General features: G+C 48.4%; 1 protein-coding gene across 9 annotated transcripts in view; it reads left to right on the forward strand.

Moving 5' to 3' along the window:
• FOXP1 (forkhead box P1) overlaps positions 1–19,307 on the forward strand; it is a 364,335-nt gene that overhangs the window by 164,825 nt on the left and 180,203 nt on the right. Inside the window, exon 1 of one of the 9 annotated variants that reach the window (XM_084530720.1) lies at positions 9,082–9,193. The exons of the other annotated variants lie outside the window; for them this stretch is intronic. The gene's annotated coding sequence lies outside the window, so the exon portion shown is untranslated. Of the gene's footprint in view, positions 1–9,081; positions 9,194–19,307 lie in introns of those variants that run through there. 9 annotated transcript variants of the gene reach the window in all.

Here is a 19,307-nt window from a genome sequence, read left to right on the forward strand (position 1 = left end):
CGTATATATTTGCAATAGCGCACGCCATTTGCTTTTAAGGAAAGAAGGGAAAGAAGCTGTGTTTCATTTAAATGCTCTTTAGATCCCTCTGCATATGCTTTTGCATATTCTTGACCAATCTTGCTTTGTTTTATGTGTTTGTAGCATTTTTCTTACACTTTGTGCAATCATTAGCATTAATGGGGATTTGCAAGTGTAACAAGAGGAGAATATACCCCAGAGTGTATCACTTAATTTCCCTTTGAAGTGGAATGAAGTTGTCCAATTGGCCATATGCTGTGATTTGCCATCGTTACGAGTAGTTTCTGACTCCTCGTAGAATAGGTTAATCTCTCCTAGCGAGCCTCCGATTAATCAGGTTTGATTGTATATGGCACAGACAGACACCACCTTTAAGAGCACCAGTCAGCTTCCGAGGCGTTGTTTTTCAGCCAGGAGCACTAGATGCACAATAAAAATGCACGAGAACCATTTGCCCCTGCAAAAATTGTGCACTCACATGATTAGTGAGGCGTGGTATTAAATTATTTGAGCTTTGTGCATAAATATATACTGAAAGAAGACTTGCGACTGGAGGTTTTGAATATAGTTTTCCTCTTCGTGGGCCAAATTCTCTGCTGTACATCAGGCGAAGAGTATTTCGGTGGAGCTCTGCCCAGGCGGAGCAGCTGAAGCTCTGGTCCTCCTCGCGTGCGGGTTGCGCTGTCCCACACCCAGAGAAATGCCTCCTCAGGTTTTATGGGTGGACTTTGCAGCTTGATCGGAAATAGAAACACAGTAAACAGCAACTGTGCCTCGGAAATATCCCCAGCCATGCGAACTATCACTATTCCAGCTTCTTTCCAAGGCCCCTTCCTGGGGGCCTGCTCTGCAGCTGTACTACAAGCGCTGCAATGCAAGTGGCAGCATTGACCCTGGAAAATATTGTGGTACAGCTAACAAATATCTGCAAAACCTTGTTTGTATGTATATGTGCTTATGTTTAAGATGCAAACTTGCACTTGAGCGTGCTCAGCTCCCTGCAGTATATAGCCGCAGAGCCATTTCTAAGATCTGGGAAGAGATGGGTTTGTAGTCTGATATTTTTTTACGGTGTTTTTCTTGCCCTGATGTTTATTAACATCTTCCCCGATGTCCAGTTACAAGGGATGGGAGCATAAAAGTTTACATGAAAATACATTTCTCTGTAAGTGCTCTATCCCTGCGATTCCTCTGCAGCTTTAAACCCGAGCCAGTTCCATCCTGTTTCTCCTCTTATCCCTCAGACCCGACAGGCAGGGAGGAGGAATATTTTGTGTTTGTCTGAAATCCACCTTGCCCTTGCCATTTTTAACTCTGGTCCTCTAGCTGGTTGGCAGCAGTGCTCAGAGCCCTGCCACGAGCCCTTCGGCAGGGAGCACCTTGGGGTAGCAGCAGCGCTTGCAGGAGGCACAGCCCCGACCCCAGCTTTGTGTTCCCACCTCTTCCCTCCGGACACACCAGCACATCTGAAAGTCTCCTTGATGACCACGGGTGACCTGAAGCACCGAAACAGGAGGTTAGAGTCAGGGCCGATGATTTTCTTCTCTGCTTCGCTCTGCCTGAGCTGGGACCTGTAGCAAGGCTCTCTGGACGCCGTTCAGTGCATTCAGGGACATGCTGGCCACGAAGGCTTTGCCCATTTGCTGAGAGAGCTGCCAGCGCCTGCGGCAGCCAGCAGCACTTTGGGCCAATTGCGTTTTCCTCAGCAGAGAGCAAAAAGAGGGCAGCTGGGAATATGGAGGGCATCTCGTCAGGCCGAGCCAAGAAAGATGGAAAGGCCGAGCTGCAACACTGCTCCGGCATCCGCGGTGCTGAGAGGGGCATCCAGGGCTGTGAGGTGCTTCCATCTCCTGCTCCTTTTTCTTAAGGGGTTTGTGATGCTCTGTGAGCTTGGAGTCACACCTGCAAGCCAGGCGTATGGCAGGGGCTTCATGGTGAGCAGGAACTTTGGTGGGGGCTTACATCCTCTCTTGTTGAAGTTATTTTCAAGTGAGCTATGAGGTGGTTCAGTAATTGCTTCAAAGCAGCTCTGGAAGAGGAGTCCTGCCGTAACAGTTCCAGTTTTGCTGCACAGCCAATTCACTGACTGCCACGGATTGTACAGGGCAGACCCTCATGTCCCAAACCACGGCGTTTAAAACTGATGAGCAGTTTCTGGGTGCCCGACTTCAGACCCTGAGATTCCGGGATCAACAGACAGATTTGGGCCACGTCCCTGTTCTCCATAGCACTCTGTTGGCTTTGCTTTGGTTTTCATTGGTTTGGGTTTTCAAGGTTTGGCGGGGAATATCCTGATCTGCCTTTCTGAGGTCTTTGTCCTGCCTCTGAAAGAAAAAATCCCAAACACTGCAGTAAATCAGTGTATCCTGAAATAATGGTCTGGTTCCTTTCCCTGGTAGAGCTTTTTCCCTCTTTGGTGCAAATGTATCATTTGCAACACTGGATTCCTCAGTTTGAATATGGGATATTTTCAAAACCGGGTTGATACCGTGTCTTCTGGTTAGCCAGATAACATTAAAAACCAGATTGCAGATTGTAAATTGAACTGAAGGGCTGTTTCTTGTTCCTTTTTCTACCCAGCCCAGAAAGGCCTGTAGGCTGATGCGCTGCCGTGCCAGAGCTCCAGCAGGTCCTTGGGTAGTTTGGGAGGAAAATGTGGGAGCTGCATGGCACTAGAGACCACCTGAGAAGGAATTACTGCCAGCACAGCCCACAGCCAAACCTAACCTTTGGTATGCTGCCGTAACACACAACATTTTAGGAGTGTTAATTATTATTTCTGGTACCCTAAGCAGGGAATGCGTGCTGTCAGCTGTTGTGAAAACAAATCAAAATACAGACCTTTGCCTACCCGGTTCAAAAGGAAATATGTTTTCTGCTTAATTTCTGCTTAAAAGGGAAATGATTGTGAAGAAGTTGGCCTTCATCGTACTTTCTGAGAAGGAAATGCATTTAATGTATTAAATAGTAGTAGCTGGGAAGGAAAGAGTAAGGCTAGGAGTAGGTGCAAAGAGCATGTTTACGGCTGCTCCCTTCGAAGTATCCTGTTTTCTTCATCCCCGTGTCTGCTCCCCATGACTTGGACCTTTTGTAGATGAAACAACCTCTCAGAAATGTTCAAGGTTGAAGGTTTTGTGTGTGTGAATATGGGTGTATGCCTCTGCACATCTGTTGGACTGCGATGTTTTGTGATTATTGTTAAAGTTTTGGCTTCTGTGAGCGTTTCGTACTCCTTCTCTCCAGTGATTTCTTTCTAAGAGGCTCCCGTTGTGAACAATTAACGTCGGGGGGCTCGGCTGCGGCGGGAGCAAACTGCTTCTGCATGATGCAGAGGAGTGGGAAGGGGGGATGACTTTGCAGAAACGAAGGGTTACCTCCAACTACAAAAATCTGGCTGTAAAAAATGATGAATCTCTCCTCTGTCATCCCTAGATGTGACAGTTCTGTATAACTTATGAATTAAACATCTGGGAGGTATATATGTATTTTTTTTCCTTTAACAGTCACCAAATCCGAGGCAGATAAGCTGCTGGATAACTTTCAGTCATCCGCCAACACTGGGGCAAGTTTTGGGAGCAGCTCCCTGGAATGTCTCTCCCAGAAGAAACGGCAGTACCGCCATTAGCAGTAGTGAGATCAAGGTGGCACCCGGTGCCGTGCCTTAGCCATGAGACTTTAACCTTAAACTCCATGCAAAACAGACAGGACCTTTACTGCAGAGGTCTCCCTGCAAAGATCCCGGCAAAGTAAACAGCGTGACACTTAATTTATCTACCCCAGAAACATGAAGGGCTCAGTCGACCTGATGGGATCTGTGGTTCCAGGGAGTCTACGTGTTTAAAGCCTGATGCTCAGCCTGCTAAGCCATCCCCTGCAGCTTTCCTTAGTGCATAAGATATGAAAAAATCTCCTGTCCTGCAAAACAGATATTAAATTGGATACTCTTTCACCCTGCCACGATAAGAAACGTGGCGGAGAGATGCGGGAAAATGGAATGCTGCTTAGAGAGAAAATATATTTGAATCTAACATAAAAATTGGTGAGATAGGAGGATTTTCAGTGCTAGTAGCAATACCCTCCCCAATGAGTTACTGAAAATGCAACTCTCCCTGTAGTTTTTGCACTGGATTGTGAATAAAAATGGTTGTGATTGATGAAGCGTTTGGTGTCTCACTGTAAGTTGGTCAAGAGGGACTTCTAAATCACCCAAATGAAATATTGCATTATCATGAACAGTAATATGTAACCGTTAAGTATGCCGTTGCTTATCATAAGCTCAAGCTCCTTCGGAGCTCTACCCGGCGAGAAATCTCGGCGAGCGGCGGAGCAGAGAGCGGGGCTGAGCCCGTCCCCTCCCCGGGGGCACACGTTTGGGGTTTGGGAGCGAGCGCCCGGCCGCACACCAGATCCTCAGCGGGCAGCTCAGCCAAGGCGGTGGGAGCAGAGCGGGTTCTTGATTTTATTTCATTTTTGAAGAGGCTGCATGGAGGGAAAGGCAACACACCTTTGTTCGTTGAGGGGCATGGACCTGTTAGATGTGGAAAGTCTGAGCAAGGCGTTGCTCCCTCCTGTACAGGGCTCATTTTGCAGTTTTATTACATATCAGGTCGGTGTGAGTTGTTGTTGTATAAAGCTTTTTACCAGTCCTGTGCATAGGGTAGATAGGAGAAAACAAAGTTGGTGTTTCATGGGGAAACGGGCAGCATAGCATTAAAAAAAAAAATAAATGTAATTTCTAGTTTGGTTACTTACACCAAAACATAGGCCAATGTTATTCCTATTAGAAAAAAAAAGACTAAAGTGACCCACACCTACTGATTAAAAACTGTGCTGTTCCCAAAATGACCAAATGCCAACCTAACTGGGCTGAAGTTTTCTGGGTCTAGAACTTTCCACGAAGACCATGCAGCCGTGTCTCAGAAAAGGATTACGGAAATAGATGCTGCCCGGGCTGTGTGAAAACATAGAGCCAATGTGCCGAGAAGCCTGAGGATTTTCCATGTTTTGGGGATAAAATATGGAAACCGGGAGGGAGATCTCACTGAGACCAGGGGTGTTGTGTTGGATGTACCTGTACATCAAGTTGGCCAAGGAGCAGCTCTGTGAAAATGTTTCTGCTCCCATGCTGGACTACACTTCTCTCTCTAAGCTCCTCTCGTTTGGACAGAACCTTTGCAGCCCTCCCAGACACAGCTGATGTGCTCGGGCAGTGGTGGCTCGCGTCTCCCTCACCTCTTTGTCCCCGTCTGCTCGTGTTCCTGCCCCCTGCCCCAGCTTTGTCTCCTCTCTATTCAAATCAGGTGGCTTCTGCTGCCCTGGGTGCTGGCCGGGGGTCAGGGAGGAGGCAGTAGGTGGGGAATGGAGCCCCACACCTACCTCGCACCGAGGGCTTTCCATGGCTTGTTTTGGTGTCTCCTCTCCAAAGCGTGGGAGCTCGGCGGCGTCTCGAAGCGGTGCCCAGGGCTGCTGCCCGTGGCTGGGGCCGTGCTTTCCCCCGTCTCTCATCTCAGAAGTGTCTCGGCAGTTCGGGCTGAAACTTCTGACACGAATTTGGCCTGGGGCAGAATGCCCACCAAGGAAAAGCACAGTGCAGAGGTTAAAAGTTGACGGATTTGTTCGAAAGTGAAACAGAGGTGATTAAGATGGGGCGCGGGACGTTGGATGGTAGCGGTCACGGCGGTAGGGTGCTGTACGAGCGCACCGTGTAGGGAGGTGCTGTGCGAGTGTGCGTGCGCCTTCTCTTGCGGTCCTTGTGTTTAAAGCAGCATAAAGTTAGAGGAAGACCTCCCGTGTGTCTACTTGGTCAACTGATCCTGCACAGGGTTTGGAAGAAGACGAAGGAGCAGCTCTCCTCTCACACGTGGGATGTGCCCCACTGCTCACCCCTGAGCTCCTCAGGTTTGGCTCCACGACTTCTCTAAGGTATGGGAGAGATTGTCTTGCTTGCCCCAGTTTTATTGCACGGTCTGGTCAAAAAGTTGACCTTCAGTGGTTGAAGAGAGGGGATTTTGTTGGCACTCCAAAAGCGCGTGTTGGTTTTGTGGTGGGATTCGTGTGTGAACACAGGAGGCTCGGCAGCACGATGCTCTCTGCACGGCAGTGCCGGGGCAGGCTCCGTTTGGCCCTGCCGTCGGTCCCCTGTCGGCAGCAATCCGAACTCCCACCTAAGCCGAAACATTCGTTAAAGTTTCATCTGAACAGGAAAGCTTCACGTTTTCTTGACAGAAGAGATTCTGTGGCTACTAATTTATTACTGCAATTTAAGAAACAGACGTCTGTCTGACATGTGCCATGTAGTTCAGTAGGTCGCCAGTGACATCATACTTAAAATCGTTATCTGTGCGAACTGTGCATTTTGGGTAAAAGCTTTTATTTATAGTCAGTCATTAAAATTGAGACCCGATATTTACTTTTCCTCTGATTAGGTTAAAGAGTGAATATGAACAAAAAGTCCCCTTCTGTTACCACCGAGCCGTTTACAAACTGTGCTGTTCACATGCAGCCTTCTTAAAGGAATTATGGTAAATCATTATGGGCTTAGATGGTATGTTTTAGTTAATACATTTGTTTTATTCACTGCTAAGACTGGATTCAGAGCTGATCCATGCCATAAGGGATATATTTGATTTCTTCCTGGTCCTGTATAGATTCTTACCCTCATTGCAGAGGTGCCGAAGTATTGGCCAAAGGGTGCCCTACACTGAACTGTAGGGTTACGCCAGCACCAAGTCACTCGGGATGCTCTCAGCCATAAAGCCCAGTGGGCATGTCTTATGGGGGGAACAGACCTAGGAGGCCAGAACCAGCCCTCTTCAGAGCACCAAGTCTTTGGGATGTCCATCAACCGTTCCCTGGTTTTCCTCCGTCCCCCTCCTGCTGTCTTACCTCTGATGTCAGGTGCCCCTACCCACAGCCACGTGCAATGTAATACTTTGACCGATTAAAAATGGTGAGCGTGGGTGCTGTAACCTCTTCCCCCCCTGTGCAGAAGGTGCATAAACACATGGGGCTGCCCCGGCCCTGGCAGGACCGGAGCCCGCTCCCCGCTGCAGGGTGTATGTCCCCTTCTCGTGCAGGTTCGGGGTAGAAAAGAACCCTTCAGAATTCAGTGGCTGCTTAATGGCTGTACTGAAAATGATTTTTGACCAAAATTATACGTTACAAGATGACGATACTGCACAGTATACTTTGTTCATATTAGATAGTGTTTTTTCCCCCTAGATCCTACAGCTAAGATCACTGGCCCATTTCAATTTTTATTGAAACAAATAAACCCAATAAAAACACTTACGCTGAGAGCTCAGGCTCCACAATAAAAAAAAATAAAAATTACTCTGCATTGAATTTATTGATTTATTTATTTACTCCAACTGGAAAATTGAGTATTGTGTTAATGTATTTTATAAGAATCACAGTGCTCGATGAAATGGCTAATTTATTTTAGCGTATACATAAATAGCTAGCAATTTTCAGTGAGACAGGCTAATGAAAATGATGCTATGAAATTGTCTATACTATGAGGAGTGATGGAGTCAAGTTATTATTGGTTGAGTGCTACGACGTAGTGAACTGGCCATCATGTCTTTGAACTTTTGAACTGCTACTTGGTTGCGTGATTTATTGATCTTGATACCAGCGCGTTGAGTTAACTTTTTATTTTTGTTGAGGGGGCTGCATATTCCGCCCAGATAAGTTGCGTGTAATTTTATAGACGTTTAGTTTAAACAAGATGGTTGGAAAATGTAAAGTGTGTTAACAGAACAGGCTTACACCGCGCGGAGAGGCAGGGAGATGCTCGTAGGTACCATTAGATGTCAACACTGATGTTGTGATTGCTGCAGATTAACCGAGGACGAGCGAATTTGGCAGGGTAAGTGCGCATCATATTTGTAAGAGAAGCGTTGCCTTTGTTCTAAATCGAGCGCGTGATCTCACGGCAACTTTGCTTGCCTAGCTACCTTACACCTCTCCTCGCGGCGCGCCTGATCACCAGCGCCTGGTACGGGCAGCGAGCATCAGCGGGTCCCTCGCCAGCCCGTGCCCGAGGAGCGCTCCACGTCGCTGCTGTGTGCCCTGGTGGCTCGAGCAGCCCTCCAGCTTGCGTTGGCCAGCTCTGCGGGGCCGTTGTGCCCACGCTGCCTTGAGCCATGCTCTCGAAGCCGTGCAAACTTGTTTCGTGTTGGGGCTGGAATTCCCTCGCGGGCTGGCTGCTAGCGCCGAGCCTCGGCACGCAGCGCTGCCAGCAGCTGCCTCGGTGCGAGGGGATGCTCCACTTGTTGTTGTTCCTGGTGATTCGCGTGGGGTGTGGGATGGGGGCATCGCGCTCGCCTCGAAGCCCTTTCCAGCTGCAGGACTTCTCCCTCGCCGTGCTGTTTTGGGAAGCTGTGCGTGGCGACTGCGCCGGGCTCTGTTTCTGATTAGACCGAATAACTCGACACCTGCATTTTACAATTTGCCTAAAGTGCTTTATCCTGTAAACCCAGCGATTTCAGAGCTCGAAAGCCAGCAGCCTCGCGGGGGTTTGCACGACTTAGCTCATCCCACGGGCTCGCTGTGATCGCATCAGGCGCCCCCCAGACCCCCCTGCAGCAGTGGGATTTCGGGCACGTCGTCCCCATCCCACCGCGCTCGGCCGCAGGTCTGGGGGAGGCGTGTGGGCATCATTTCATGATTTTTTTTTTCCAGAGGTTGGAGTGCCATGGCTTTATTTGGATGCTGAAAGCGCTCCCCTTGTGCCCGAAAGCGCCGGGGAAGCCGCACCACTCGCCTCCCCCTCACCCTTTTATTTCAGCCTTCAATTAAAACCCCACCGCCGTGGCCTGCTCCGAGCGCAACCCCAAAAAAGTAGCGGGGAAGAGCTGCACCGGGGGGGGGGGGGGACTCGCCGCTACGAGCTGGGGGCGGGAGGGGGGGGATTTGAGGGAAGGAAAAAAAAAAAAAAATTAAAAAAAAAAAAAAATCCCATGTCCCTGCAAGTGTGTTATTGTTGACTTTGCCCTGCACATCCTAATATGGTTACCTCCCTGTCAAAGCGGCCGGGCCGGGCCGAGGGGCCCCCTCGGGGAGCCGCTCGCAGCCGCTCGCAGACAATAAGGAACCAAGCGGCGCAACTCCACAAAAGGCTGCCCGGAACCCCAGGGCCAGCCGCGGCCCCCCAGCGCTGCCCGCAGCCGTACGTACCCCGGGGGGGGCTGGAGGGGGGGGGAGAAAAAAAAGGGAAAAATAAAAGGGTTTTCGGGGGGCGCTGCCAAGCGGGGGAAGCCGCGCAGCGCCGGGACGCGGGGCGGAGCGGCCGGGGGGGGCTGTGCGGGACGGGGCTGTGCCCCCCCCCCCCCCCCGTGTCCCCGGTGCTGTCCCCACGGTGCTGTCCCCCTCCCCAGCTTTCTGTTCCGCCCCCCCCCTCCGTGCCAGCCGCCCCGCAGCGCGCCGCTCGCTATCTGCCAGCGCCAGAACAAAGGTAGGCTGTGCAACTCCGCGCTCCGGGGGAGGGACGAGTTATTTTGGGAGGGTTGGCTCTTCCCCGGTGCGTGACTGGTTGACCTAAAAGGAGAGAGAAGGAAAAGGGGGGGGGGGAGAAAAGGGGAAAATGAGAGAAAAAAAAAAAAAAAAAAAGCAAGCCGAGGCTCCATGGAGGCGAGCGGGGCGCAGCGGGGCGCAGCGCACTTGGAGCGCGGGGCAACTTCAGGCAGCCGGGACCCCCCCGCGCTGCCCCCTCCTGCTGCTGTGCCCACAAAAAGTGCCTCCGAAACCGGCTGCGCCCTCAGTTCTGTTCTGCTAAATACCGATTTAATTTTCGCTTTTTTATTTTTATTTTTATTTTTTTTTTTTTATTTAGGGTTTTCCGTGCGCGCTTAGCAGCTAGGAGTTGGTGCGAACCCTAAGTAAGCTCTTGTAGGGATGGAGCGGGAGGGCTGGTTTTGCGCGAGGATTTCAACTTTTCGGTTGGCACAGCCCGAAGGTACCGTAGCTTTTTCTGCGCCTGTCCAAGTGCTTTCGTGCCCTGCGAGGAGTTATCATATTTCTTAAGCCATCCCTTTATGTCATCCTTTCTCTCGCTTTTCTAAAGCCCGTAAGTTATTCAGCTCCAGTGGAGGGTTTCTTTGCCTGCAAAGTGAAACGCTCGCAGGTTTTGCTGTGTTTCTAGGTTTGTTTTGAGAACATAGGAAAATATTTAATACCAAGCAGTAAAAAAAAAACACCGGCTTGTCTTCCGTTCAGAGGAGTCAGCAAACCTGTCCACTCTTTTGCCAGCAAGCACAGCGAGCAAATTCATAATTCAGTGCCAGAGCAAATGAATTCACGGTGAGAGCTACGATGGGTATCACGTAACTTAATGAGAAATACATTTCTGATTGTAGGAGCGGACACCGCGGTTGTAGGCATAAATATCAGACCTAGGTATGTCCGTGGAGGAGTGCTCTTCATCCAGCCTGTGTCACGCAGCATTGTCTTCAGTCCCTAATTCTTACAGGATTTAAGCAGGGAGGCAGTTTCTTCCTAAACTGAGTATCATTCAAAAAAATCTTTTAAATACCTGTTGTATACTTGGCTGCTTAATTGGCTCTCCCCCTTCCTGACTCTGCTGCCTGCTTTCCCCAGTTGACTGTGGGATCTCTAGATTTTTTTTTTTTAAGGAAGTCACAGTTCCAGAGCTGAACTGGGTAGCTAAGCTTTTCTTTCCTTTTTTTTTTTTTTTTTTTTTTTTTTTTTTTTTTTTTTTTCCCCTTAAAATGTTATTTCTTGTGTACTCGTAGATTTCTGTTCTTTGCCTTTTTATTTATTTTTCTTTTGAGGTATTCAGCCTGACCTCTGCTAATCAGAAGCGCTTTTTAAAATGTAAGGCCAGGTCAGATAATGTAAATAAACTTTTGTGCTCTCAAACTTTCATCCTGTAACACTGGGAATGATTTAAAAAAAAAAAAAAAAAAAGCATCTCAGTAGTGGTAAACACAAATAAATGTGTATTTTTAAAATCAAAGGGTGTCTTTTAAAACACATTTCTAGTTTTTGCTTTTTTGGGCCGTGTAGGGGATGATAGGAATTAGTAGCCTTTAATTAGACGTGGAGATACTCACATTTTACAGGGATTTATGTTAGAACATGGAATGGCGGGTGGCTTGTTTCCTCATTATGAATACTCCCTGCACATAATGAGGTTCATCATTAGTTGATGGAGTGAATTTGCCCTAGCTCTACCTTGAAAGGCACATAATTTACATACTACTTCAGAGCTTAGGCTTTAATGGATTCCTCGATGAATAAAATGAAAAGCTACTTTCTTTAAATTTTTGAACAGTGTTTTGATAATACGGATTTAATAAGACATTCAATTTCCTTGTTAAGTATATTGAAAGTGCATTCCCAATTTTAGCAGAAAATATACTTCCCCGTGCCGCTCTCTCTAATATCGGGCAGTGCGTGATCGAATACAGCAGCCTAAACATTTTGGGGGACGCGGAGGGATGGTGCTGCTCGCCGAGAGTGGCACTTGGCAGCTCTGGCCTGCTGCAGCCACGGTTCTCCGCGGCCCCGAGCGTGCTGCTGCGCACCGACACCGTGAAAATGCCACGCAGGGGGCCTGCTCCCGCGTTAAAATGCATTCTGCATGAGCACTGCTCCCACTGTATATTTACTGTATACATTTGCGGTGATTGATCTATGGAAATGCGCCGGTGACTGTCAGGCTGACAGTGACAAACCCACTAGTCCCACCTCCCTATTTATTTTAATGAGACGAGAACAGCAAAAAACTTTGCCGGTGCAGTTCCACCTCCGAAACCGCCGCGTAGATGTGATTAGATTAGAGCAAATTGAATTGTAGGCTGCCTAATGTGTTATCATGTCATCGGCTTTCCGAGCCCTGGTCCACCGGACAGGCTGGGCGAGACAGCCCGCCCTGCCTCCCTCCCTGCTGCCTGCCTGCGTGGGGCCGGGATATGGGGTCTTGGGGCTGGGGTCTGGGGTCCAGGGTCTCCGCGTTGGCCCCGTGCATGGGGCAGGGGAGCCCCGGGCACGGCAGCGCCGCTCCCCGCTGCCACTCGCCGATGCGGCGGCGAAGAAGCCAGGGAGGCAAGAAATCCGCAGCGAAGGCTTGTTTTGATAGAATGTTTTATTACCTGAAAACGATGAGCATATATTAACATTAATAGAATAGTCGGTGTCATTCTTTTTTCGGCAATTTACCTCAGCTGCAGACCTGTCTGCTTCAAAATCTTTCTCTGTTCTAAAACATATATTTGTTTAGGGAGTTTTCATTGAAGTGTACATGACAATTACAGCTGTTCATTAACAAAATTGGGTATTTGTTTTAAACTTTAACCAATCACTTTGATATGCTAATTATGGTGTAATTTAATTTGAGCCCTGTAATGATGATGCCGTTATTATGGACATAAATGATGCAGTTAAGCTGAGAGTAATCTCATTTGCATACTGTACATGCCAGTAAATTAAGCCCTTTCTTCGACTGCTTCAGCTTTAATTTTCCACTTCTTTTCACACAGCGCCTTTTCAGCCAGTCTCTTCTAAGCCCACTTTGTAATAGCGCTGATGACTGTTTGATGTGGAGAGTTGCTGCACCACAATAATGCACGACACAAGATGTAACATTTAAAGGATTCATTATCTTACTGAGTGTTGCTTTAAGAAGCTGGGATTAACCAGGGTGGAAGTGTCCTCTCTCCGGAGCGGTGCAGGTCTCCCGATAAACAAATGCCATCTTCTTTCTCCCCCTCTTTGTGCTCCACCCCAGGACCGGGAGCGTTGCGCCGAGGCCTGACGCTGCTTCGCAGGGACGAGGCAAGCGGCCCCCGGAGCCGCCTCGTGCAGCGCAGAGGGTTTGACCTTTCCTGTAGGATATTCCGGGATGCTCCACTGTTGCAGGAAAGTTTCTGGATGCAATTTGCAGCGTTAGAGGGATGGGAGACGCCGGGGTATTTCTGAGACAGGTAGATGTGCAGCCCACGTAGCCAATGTGGCGTGCAGCGATGTTAAAATCCGCGGTCTGGGATTATTTCATTCTGCTTACACACCAATTTCTTCTTTCGGGGCTGCTACATGGGTTGAACTTCATATCAGGTTAATTTCAAATGTAATTTTTAGGCGCTGGCATTCATGTGTTCTTTGGCCTCATGATGCTAATGAAAGCCTGGGTTTCAACAGAGTAAGTCGCCAAAACCAAACAAAAACGAGCTGAGCAAGCGCTGACTTAAACGGTTAATCTTTTCCAATTTACCATGTTGTCATTGAACTGAAGTATTCTCATAACACTGTGGCATACAAAGAAATCATGTGAAATAAACAGGGCTCTTTTTATAGCTGCTTACTATTATGGTTAGATATTTTCATAGTTTAATACCTCTGGAAGTAAAGCCCGTCTCAAGTTTTCAGCTGCAGTTGGCCTCTCAGAAAGCCATTGTTGTGTGGGTAACCAAGTTAACTAAAGATCATTATGAAAACCTTGCAATCCTTTCCTTACGCAGGGTCCCATGACCAAAAATAGTTTGTGCAGTTGCCCACAAACATGCAAGTTAATAACTTCCTGGGTGAGCAGTGTAAAAACTGTTGATTTCCAAGGCACGCACTTCACTCCCTCCTCCACCCCTTTACGGTACACAGCAAACAAATGGGAGGGTTCCCTGTTTACCAGCTGTCCAACATCCACTTTTTATGGTTCCTGCCTGCTCTTTGTCTCCGTGGTGCATTTCTCACATGCCCTTTTGTCTTCTAGCAGTTGTTCCGTGGTAGCCCGGCCATGCGCACGTGCTGGATGTGGCTGTGCTGCAGCCAAGCCTGCCCCACTGACCTTGTGCCCCCGTTTCTGTGTCAGAAACACGACAGCCATTCCCCCAAACCCACTGCTCCAGCCAGCAGCTGTGCTGGTGAGTAGCGTTTGGGCTCTCCTGGCATCCCCGTCCTGTGCACGGCAAGGAAGAGCATCCACGGAGAGAAGTGAATGCACAGAGTGCAGCTCCTTCTTTTTCCAGAGCCCTTGCATTTCCCATAGCACAAGAGTTTGGACCATGGTTTATGCCAGCCAGTTCTTCTGGGTGGACCACACAAGAGTGGAGTGTCAGATCTTGGGGTCCGTGCACAGCAATCTGAGGCTGCCTGCCTAAACGCGGGGTTCCTACAGGAGTGCATGAGACAAAACCCAGTCTCTAGAGCTCATGAAAAATGGTTCTTGACTTGATCAATTTTAGCAACAGTCCTGTGGCTCAAGCCTTTCTCTTCCTTTAAAGATAACGTCTGCGTTGCTTTGGGATGTGACAGATGTGCAAAAGCAGGTGTTGTGACTTTATCTTCCATAGGGATGGATGTATTGAGCCTCTCTGTCTTGGGTGCTGGAGAGATTTTCTGGCCCAAGCAGACAGATGAAGGTAGGACGGACTGAGAGGTGGGGTAAGAGAATTGCTTTTGCTGCTTTTTAGTGTTTCGTGGATGTGACGATGCAGTGCTCTGTGCAGGAACTTCGGTGTTAATCTTCTTGTGAGATAACATTTCTTTCAAAGTGATTTCAATACTTTGCCCTTATAGAAGCTGTGTTGTAAGAGCCGTCTTCAAAGGAGGTTTCAGGCACAGTTTTTCCTACCCTCTTCTGTCCTAACAAAACACATATCCTTCCTCCCCTCGCAGGACCTTGTCAATTCATTCTGGATAAAGAAACTCGTTTATGAAGGAGATTTTCCCTGTATCATCCTCCCTCTTTAATCTGATCCCGGATTGCAATTTTCAGTAAGTTTCTCCTTCCACACTTTCCAACCCACAAACCTTTTCAACCCAATCAGGTGGGAAATTAAAAGAGATACCAGTTCAAACGACGCGCTGTGCAGCCCCGTCTGAGCGTTTCTGTGTAAGTCAGGATTGCTGATTTCAAAGAAATGTTTCACGTCGGGTGATGGTGGCTTTCTGCAGAAAGTTATTTCAGGGAGTTGGAGCTTCATGGGAGACGGACTTCTCCTTTTACAGCTTTGTTTACAAACAGCTTTGTTCTTACCCTTTCCCAGCAAAACAAGTGTTTCTTCACAGAAATACTTCTGGTTGAGAGCAAAACCACTGAACCTCTCTCTAGAATTATAACTACACCAGATTAAAGAGTAATTTATCATATGCTAATACACTTACCCCATCAAAGTCATGGGTATCGAGACACAGAAACAAAAATAGACCTCTGATCTCTATCTCTGTAATGCTTCTCAGCGTAGAGTCTTTTAATGGTATCCAGCGAAAAAGCTCGAGGAATTTGCCATTGTATTTACCAACAGCTAAAGAAAACAGTTAACTTGTCACTGTGAAATTACCAAGTGCCGTGCCATTAGCCCTGCTGATCTGCTTGAACCGAGCTGGCTGCAAGTTTCAGACCGTGACCATTCTCTGTTCCTGTCGGCTCGTGCGTCTTCTCATGGCTGTAGGTGGTGGGCAGATAGCTCTGGTAAGATCCCCCAAAAGCTGTCCACGGAGGCTTCTTTGCCTTTGCAGCATCAGAGACCCTCCGAGCAGCTCGGCTGGCTCAGCCGGGGAGCATCCTGCAAAAGGTGATGTTTTGGAAAGCCGGGTGGATCTGCCTGTTGCTACTGGTCCTGGGTGTACACAAAATAAAGTAGTACGAGTCAAGTAGCTGCTAGGGGTTTTTAATCTACAAGCCTTCAGTTCTTTTGGCTGCACATAACTCTTTCCAGCGGCAGTTTTTCCTGTGACTGGAGAATGTGAATGTCTGTCTAAACTGGCTGAGCGGACAAAGCACTGTGATGAGATCGCATTGAGCAGACATGCTTCGAGCAGAAGAATGAAGTCTATCAAGCAGAGCTGTTAGTAAAAGGACTCGGGGATAAACCACGCTCTCTTTTATCCCTGTACCATGCGGGGATGGAATTGGAGCAGGGCTGGCGGGTGGCACAGCCCCCAGCTGCCTCTTCCCCGTGGCGTGGGCCTGCTTCAGGTGCGAGTCCGGCTCTGGGGGTGTTGAATTTGGCTTGGCCTTGGCTTCTCCTCCAAATAAAACGCTTACCCTGAGGATGGCCTTTCAAAAGACCATGTTCTTTTTCCAGAGAACTGCAAATTCTTCAGCCGGGCTGCTTATGTAGTTTCCTGAGACCATCGCTTTGAGGAAGCTGGCTGAAACAAATGCTGCTTTCAGGTGCGTGGCCTAAATCAAAAGCAGCTCTGTTCGAGTTCTCTGAAGTTCGTCAGGGCTTTACCATTATTAACAACCATATGGACCCGGGCCGTGCTCTTTGGTTTTGCACAGGGGAAGGGCTGTGGCTGCTGGTCCTGCGCTCTTCTGCCGCAGGGATGCAGCACGCCAAGGCATGGAGGCTCGCCTCCTCTCCAAACAGGATTTATTGGTGGACTTGGGGAGGAACGAGAGGGCTACGTGGGAAAAGTGTCCTAGGCTTCGTGCTGAGGTGGGGCTGGCCGGGGTGTTGGACAAAGTGAGGGACCCGTCGTTTGGCCGTGGGATGTTCCTTGTGTTTGCTGGCATCTGCTTTTGGGAAGATGGGGTTGGGTCTGGGTGGATGCGATGAAGGAAGGCAACATGAGGGAATGAGTGGTTGTTCCTACAGAGCTTCACGTTGCTTTTTGAATGAAGCAAATAAAGGAAGAATGAGATGATGGTAATCTAAATTGGTGCCAAATGTATGGGATTCCGTGTGTGTGCAGTAAAGGGAAACCCAGCTCCTGTCGTTTTTCCTTGGAAAATGACTCCGTGTTTAGAATCCGTGTGCAGGATGACCATATAAATGTGGTTAAATGGCATAGGATTCGGATCAAAGGGGCAATTACGAGTAATAAAATAGGAAATATAATTATTGCAACCATTTCAGATCTGATAACCAGGGAGAATCTTAGCAGCTAGACGGAGGAAAAGCCTTGATCCTAAGAAAAGGAGAGAAAAAATCCCAAGATTTCGGCTTACTGGGCTCTACAGAAAAAGATAGTTGAGAAGTGAAAATACATTTCCTAGAATATCTAAATTCCCAGGTAAATATTACTTAGAGGGGTTTTGAACACCCTAATTGTCGGTCGAACTGAATCATGGCAGAAACTGAATTACCAACATCCACACAGGAAAACTCAGAGGAGTCGAAATGGTAGCGGGGTTATTTTCACAAAATGTCCAGCACATATGCTGCGCTTGCTTTTATTGTTCACCGTTCTGGAGTCATGTCTCGCTAGACTGTGCTTTGCCACACACCTCCACCCCCTAACAAACTGGCCCTATATGTGCTTGTAGACAGAATATAGGGAATTAAACTGTGTGACAGTGAACTTCTGGGTTTTCTAGATGCTTGACAAATGTTTTTTAAACATGGTATAAATACACCGGAGAATCACAGTGTTGGAGGGGCGCGTTTTACTCCCAAAAGAAATGTGCGTATTTTGGCTTCATGTTGCTCTGTATTTTTTTTTTTTTCCCAAAAGAAATATTAAATATTTTAACAACACCTATGTTTAGACGCTACAGGTTTGGACAGTATTCTCCTCTGTATGCTGCAGAGTTCCTACCGACACGCCTGGACAAACCTCACCACCTAAAACCCCGAGGCCAGAGTTTGGCATTCAGTGTCCTCAGAGGGAGGGATTGTAGCTGTTAATCCTGTAATAGCCAGATTCCTCAAGGTAGCATCTTCTGTCCTCCCACGGGTTAGATTCTCAGGTTTACCTGACAGCGTGAATATTTCTCTTCAAAGGCAGCGTAAACCCTTCTGCAGGCTCCGCTCATCCTCGCTTCCCCTCGCTGGGTCTTGCCCGGCCACTTTTTTTCTTCCCTGGTCTTTTCATCATAGCCATGTAATTCTTTCTGGCTTCTTGGAGAAAATACTGGATTGCTAAGTGTCCATTTCTCCAAACTGGTTCCTCGCGACCTGCCCGTGTGGCTAGAAATGTCTCTGGAGGAAGGGCGAGCGCAGCAAGGGCGGTGTTGGTGCCCTTCAGGGTGGCAGTCGTGTGCCCGGTTCCCTGGCAGAAACGCCAAAGCCTATTTAGAGTCAGACATGAAAATATTGTGCTCAAAAAACATGTATTTTAAAAAGAAACCAGCAACCAGAGTTCTGCAGGGGAAAGCAAGCATGGGCTGTAACCCGTTTTGGTTAAGGCGTCGTGTTTTTGGTGTGTGCCTGTAAGGTCCAGGTGTTAGGGATGAGAAGAGCTTCTCCATCCCGTTTCCTTTCCCAAGGTGGGAGAACATCTAGGGGGCACGGCAAGGGAGATGGGGGCTGTTCCCCAGCTCTGCCAGCAGCTTTTCCAGTTCCCTTCGCTGGGTCACTCGTGACCAGTAAATGCTTCTGTACGTGCCTGGCTTCATCAGCCCCGTGCACGTGTTCAGACTCTCTGGTGCGCATCCTCTGCACCCTGCGAGCTCCAGGAGCAGCAGCGCTGCCCTGCTCTCCGGAGCTGTTGCAAGCCCCATGTAACTCACGGCTGGGAGGCATTTGGGGTCCCTCAGAGGTGTGGGCCCTGAGAGGTGCTGCGAGCTGGTGTTCTCCTCCTGCAGGGCAGTGGCTCTCTCCTTGCCCGCCTTCGGCGCGGCGTCGCACCTGGAGGCTGCGGGCTCTGCGGCACACTCGAGTGAACTGCTCTGACACGAGAGGCTTTGATACGTTCGAACACCCCCTCCAGAAAACAGCAGGAAAAATGTTTCGTTTCATTGGTGTTTTGGGGTGGAAATGTGCTGTAGATTAATCCTCTTTAGAAAGAGATTAAGAAATGTTCTCTCCTCCTCCCTCCCGATGCAGGAGTAGGTAATGTTTATTCTGTCTTTATTAACTACAGACGTCAGAGAAAAAGGACTGCTGCCCTTTGATTTTATTTACAAGGCAAAAGTGAAAACTTGTTTGATCATATCATGACTGTTTAGCTTCAGCGTAAGAGTGGAAGGGAACCTGTTTCCAGGTCCTATCGTGGCTAAATATGATTTTGCTTCTATTTAGTTATCTCTGAATTTTAAATGCGGCGTCCTTGCCCTTACTTATTTGTCAGGTTGAGTGAAATTGCTTCATGCTCTGCTTACGGAAATAAACTATTCAATAGGAAATTGTCTCCGAGAACTAAGGAATTTTTGTGGCTGTCAACTACGGAGTCATGATTTTCACAAAAATGATCCATTACAGAGCAAGAGCTGCTTTCAAACCTGGCTTTCCCTTTTCAGTGAAGAAAGGAGAGGTCTGGGCTTTGATAGACTCTCGTGTAGGCTCTTGAACGTTCACGTTCTTGGGCGAGACGGGTTTTTTTCTCGCTTCTTGCCGACCTGTCTCCTACTAAGGCGTAACTCAGAAGCAGAGGACGAG

The sequence above is a fragment of the Aythya ferina genome, assembly GCF_964211825.1.
Source record: "Aythya ferina genome assembly, chromosome: 10".
NCBI lineage: Eukaryota > Metazoa > Chordata > Aves > Anseriformes > Anatidae > Aythya > Aythya ferina.